This window comes from Myotis davidii, unplaced genomic scaffold (assembly GCF_000327345.1).
Source record: "Myotis davidii unplaced genomic scaffold, ASM32734v1 scaffold38, whole genome shotgun sequence".
In the NCBI taxonomy this organism is placed as follows: domain Eukaryota; kingdom Metazoa; phylum Chordata; class Mammalia; order Chiroptera; family Vespertilionidae; genus Myotis; species Myotis davidii.
In genome coordinates, this window is record NW_006291383.1 from 4,144,728 (window position 1) to 4,150,423 (window position 5,696).

Here is a 5,696-nt window from a genome sequence, read left to right on the forward strand (position 1 = left end):
TTTGTTCATTCCATAAGAGAGGAGAAGAATAAAAACTTAAATGGTAATTGGGTGAATGGCACATTAAGTAGAACAGATTGCAATTCGCAGTAGCATAAGCCTGTTTGGGGGCTGCTAAAATAAACAGATTCATCTCCAAAGATACACAAGGAGGTGGTACGTGTGGAATCAAGGTGCCATTACTACAGGGTTGTGTGCGCTTTCCCCTCCCCCAGCTACATCCTCACTTTAAATGTTAATCTGTCTTCAGAAGCAGTATCAAATCCCCACCTTTCCACGCTTCTCTCTCTTAGCAGGCAAGTCACAGGCCTCCGAATGAGCATGTGGATGCCATTTCCAATCTGCCCCTGTCAGGCAGCAGAGCTGCCCCTGGCTGATGGAAGGAGACAGTCATAAAAGCAGCTGCTATGAAGCCAATAGGAATCCCTCTCACCTTAATAAGACGGGACATGACTCAGAGCCCCAACAGGGGTCACAGTTACTGTCTGCAGTCATGAGAAGGAATGGCCCCACCATTTAGAAAAGACCAATTTCTTTTTTTCTTCCAAAGCAAGAGAAAATTTAAACCATGGCAGAGACATGTAAGTAGAGACAAGGGAGGCACAGACACCAGCAAAACAAAATCTCCCTCCAGAAGCTTCTAAAATAGGGCAGACTGTTAGAGAGAAAGCTCCTAGAGACTACAGGTCATTTTCCACCAGGGCGATCAAGGCTGGAGAAAGAGTAAAAGGGATTTATTTATTGACTTTTTTTGGAGAACACCGAGCTAACTGACAGAAGCTCTCATAAGAATCTGAGGATCTCAGGCCAGAGCTTTGTTGCCAAAGGAAAGACTGACTACGTTAGGCTGGCCTCAACACATGACCACGCGCCGGGTTTTTACAAACACCTGCATTAATCTTCAAAATAACCCTTTCAAATAAAGTTATGATGAAAACTTAGCGCACACCCAGGATGATACATTTCCAAAAAGAACAGAGTTCATGTGTGGCAGAGCTGGGATTTAACCCAGGGCTCATGTCCCTTCCATGTTATCATAATGCCTCCACCACAGGTATGTCTTTAATTTTTAAGTTTACCAAAATGCAAATGAAGAAACAACTACCCAGACTTCTCATACACATAAACCAGCCTTGAAAGAACCAGGGCTTCCATGAGTCTGTAGGGGAGAGAGTAGGGACCCCACTGAAGAGGACCAAAGGATGAAAACAGCAAAACAGTGCTGAGATCACAGTACAAGGTAAGTGGCAAAGGGGTGACTGGAACCCAGTCCAATCTCCTAACCATAGAAAGGATGACTTGACTGAGAAGGGGAGAGGCAGGGTCAGGGAGGCAGGAGAGAGAGGGCAAATGGACCTGTGGCAGAATCTGTGGGTGCCTGGAGAGGGAAGCAGGAGAGGAAAAGCACCATGTCACCCCTCCCCCACCGTCCCTGGCCTCTTCTGGCTGTAAGCTGTGTTCTGGCAAATTCATGGCCTGAGAAGTCTGGGAACCACTGGTTTAAAGAACAGCTGAGAGGAACTCTCAGCAGGATTCTCTTTTTGTAAGCTTGCCCCAGAGCTTCCAGAGTGGTTAGCAGAAGAATCAATGGCAGCCTCACACTTCGATTGTCTGCAGGATCACCTACCCCACACTTTCATTCCTACGCGTTCCCTGTTTTTTTGTACAAAGGTCTGAGTTTCAAATGCTAAGAAAATAGTCAAAGTTTGTTTCAGACATTAAGTCCTGTGGATACTATTTCATTACATGGAATCCATCTTTCTCTTTCCAGGATGAAGCTTGGAATAATTTAACTGTGGCAAAATTAGCATGCAATTTGTAAGTCATTATGGTGCAAAGTATGTGGTAAGAACACTTTATTGAATAAACCTGCTGAGAATAATTTTCCCAGGAACTAAAAAAGGGAAAACCCTCTCTCCAAGGCTCTGCTCGCCTATATAATTATGTCTTACTCCTGACAACCAGAAGCCAGGCATCTCTGAACATTTAACCAATAGAAGCCAGAAGGAACCAAGGAGTCAGGATATCGTCCTTGGTATTTCCTGTTGTTTGGGGATTCAGGTGAAATCTGCTGAGACAAGCATCCTAGATATTTACAGATCACAGAGAACTGCTGCTCACTCATGCCCTTTAAAAGTTCAAGTCATCAATAAAAAAATTTTTTTCTTAAAAAATAAAAAGTCCTGGACAGTGTGGCTCAGTTGGTTGGGCATAATTCCACGTGCCAAAAGGTTGCTGGCTCAATTCCCAGCCAGGGCACATGCTTGGGGTTGCAGCTCGATACCATTAGGGGATGTGTAGGAGGCAGGTGATGTTTCTCTCTCACATCGATGATTCTCCATCTCCCTTCTCTCTAAAAATGAATTTTAAAAAATCTTTAAAAGTTTAGGTCAAATGTTGTTAACCAGGAACCCCAACAGTATGTCTGTTAGAGGCAGAAACAGAATACTGGGGACTAGCTATTAATTATAAGAAATATTAACCATGCTCTGTTAACCGTGATTATTTTGTTCTGATTAAAGAAAGCACATTGTAACCTGGCTGGGAGTTGTAAGCCCAGGACCTGGGGGATAGGGGTGCAACTTTCTATATGGAAATCACAGAAAACCTCTGGAGGTGACAGTTAGGTTGAGACTTGATGGCTGGAGGAAGAACCAGCAGGAGCAGAGTCAGGGCAGAAGGGAGAGCAAATGCAAAAGCTGTAAGGCAGGAACGCAGTAGTGGCAGGAGAGGTAAGAAGTAGGGAGAGCTCAGATCAAGCAAAATCTCGCAGTACTAGGGGAGAAAATGTGTGTGTATGTGGAGGGGTGGTGGTGCAAATAGTCCTTATAAAGAAAATGAAAGGTTCTCTGGCCACCCCTCCATGCCAGGCCCTTTCACGTGTGTTATACCTATGCCAGTAATCCCTACATATGTAATTCCTTAAAACACACGGGTTGGGACATATGCCTTAAAATCAAAACACCAGTAAGGAAGAAAATAAGGCCGGGGCCGTTAGGCTATTTGTCCACAGCCGGAGAACCAGACTAAGCCTGGCTCTAAAGGCTATTCAGACTCCCCTCTGACACCTTCTGCTCCTGGATTTACCTTCGCACTTGCCCCCAAACTTAACTTGCCTTCCCAGTGCCCCTCCTTTGCTCCTGTTTTCTCTCGATTGGAAATGCCCTAATGACTCTACCTTTTAAGGTTCAGCTTGAATCTCGCCTCCTCCACAAACTAAGGGTGACTCTACGTGCAGGCAACTTCTCCCTGCTCCCCGGACACCTCTAGCCCTCAGCACCACTCCTGGGGTCCATTCTTCTATCAGCACTTTCACCCTTCTCCCCCCGCCAGTGCCAAGCCCAGGGCCTTGTACAAAGCAGGTGCTTAAGAAATATCTGCCAAATGACTGGATTCTCTCCAGTGAATCTTGGTCAATAGCAAACCATGAACACTTGCACTATACCCATGGAAGTCTGAAGTTTATAGAAAACATGATGACTCTGGGACACTAAAAATGTGAATAGCCGATTCCCATTATCTAAGATTTGTTGTTGCTGTTGTTGACTTGGCAAAGTATGTGAGATATTTATTTATTACTGATCTGACTGTCAAGATCATCAAATGCCTGAGAAATAAGCATTCAATTTAAGTCAATAAATACGTGCCGAGTTCCCAATGGGTATAAGACAGCCAAGTTTAATGGAGGTGGGATGGGGTGAGGCGATACATTGTGTATGACTTAAGAGAGAAGAGTGCAGGAAGGAGAGGTGGAAAAGAGGTCGTTTTGTTCTAAGTCACTTTACACCATGAGGCGGCTTCATCTGCCAGGATGGAGCCCGAGTGCTGGCAGAAAGCACTGCTCACAAATGCATCCCTCGCCCCCACCTGCCCGTCTCTCTGAGCAACACGGAGGTTGCTGAGTGCTAATGGCCTTGGAATGTTTGCCATGCCCAGCAAAACGGCCTTGGCATCCAGGAGACAGATGTTTGTCAGGGAATGGCAGGGGCCTGGTGCCTGTGGCACACACAAGCTCTGTGAGTGCTGGGGAGAGTGGCTGCAGAGATTACTCTCCGTCAGTGCACATCAATTTCACACCCTCTTCAGTGCTGATAATAGATAATCTTGTGGGAAGCGGGCCAAGTTTCCTAACAGCTACAGGCAAGCTGCAACCTGACGGCCAACAGCTTACCTGGTCTCCCTCAAAAAAAAAAAAAAAAAAGCAAAAGCCTATTTCAGTTTCCTTTCAAACGAAGCATGTGATGGTACCAACACTCTAGTTTGCTTGAGCGACTCCTCTGGGAACCTGGCAAAGAGGATGTTCTTAGGAAAGGACTGCCTGGCTTACTTAAAGTTACACAAGAATTCTAAAGGAAGCTGGGAAAATCTAACAACAGCAGCAGCTTTCAGTTACTAAGCAAGGTACTTTGTATGCCATACTTAGTATTCATGATAATACCGAACAGGAGATGTTATTTCCATTTTACAGATGAGAAAACCAAAGCTCAGAGAGGTCAACACATTTGTCCCGGGTCTCGGAAGTGGCAGAGCAGAAATTCACATCCACTCGGCTGCTGCTCTGTCACCCATCAACTGCTCATAGTGCTCCTTATCCAACCCATTTTAAAAAATGGCAGTTACCAAAGGATGTTCACCTGAACCTGAGGGAAAGCATTAAGCTGGAGGCTATCTTGGAAATTGCCTTTGCTGATACTGTGTTATGGCTATGAAACCGGGGCTACATGCGGCTCGGAGACAAGGCATGGCTAGGCAGTGGATTAGAGGTGGTGGTGCCTGCATTACACCTCTAGGTTTCCTGGCTCCCAGGTGCTCCTCTGCCACCCCTGAAAATCTCCGTCAGCAGATAACATGGAGGAGTCCCCCAGACCTGTTGTTCCAGCTATTTCCTTACAAAAGTCTAGGGAAATTTCAATTCGTTTCTAATTATCATTCAGACAGAGAGAATGTATTACTCCATCACTTTAATGATCACTGTGTCCATCATGTACAAGTTACTGCAAAGGGAATACACGATGGAAAAGGAGAGCTTAATTGAAGAACGAAGGGGGTGGGTGTGTGGAATGAAAGGACTGTGTGTGGGACATGCAAGAGCCCGAAGTCCAGCCTCAGAATTTAGAGCCTCTGCCTTTTCTCCTGTAGCAGCATCATTGCATAAAACAATAAAGTCCCAGCCAATCAATCCAATCAATCCACAAACATCTGAGGACTCATTAGGCCTAGGGAGCACGGGGAAATCACAAGAACGATACACGGTTGTCCGTCTACTGGTATTCATACATGAAGGTGTTTTTCGTGAAAGGGGAGGCAAAGAGAAAAAGGCAAGGTCTTTGCCAGCCTGGGCTCTCACCCTGGCCCGCAGCATCGCTGGACTACCCAGCATAGACGGAGGCGGGCACTGAAACGGCTCCTCCACCAGGGAGGTTCAAACACCAAGTGGATCTTTAAGGCGAGAAGTAAAAAGAGAATGGAACGATATAGCAATTCAAGATCACAAGGAAGATGAGGTCTATTTCAGACTTTGAAAAAAAGCAAGAAAAAGATCATTATGCAATGTGACCAAAGACTAAGGAATGTCTTGTAGGAGAGAAAATATGAATCGAACATTAAAACAGACATGAAAACCTGCCTTCATTAAGGAGGCAGATGAGAAAGCTACAGAGGCCAGAGGTAGAAGAGAACAAAATGGAAGCAAGTAA

At 45.4% G+C, this 5,696-nt stretch overlaps 1 protein-coding gene across 1 annotated transcript in view; it reads right to left on the bottom strand.

Annotated features, from left to right (window-relative positions):
* Positions 1 to 5,696, bottom strand: part of CTNNBL1 (catenin beta like 1) — a 171,676-nt gene that overhangs the window by 17,188 nt on the left and 148,792 nt on the right. The window lies entirely within an intron of this gene.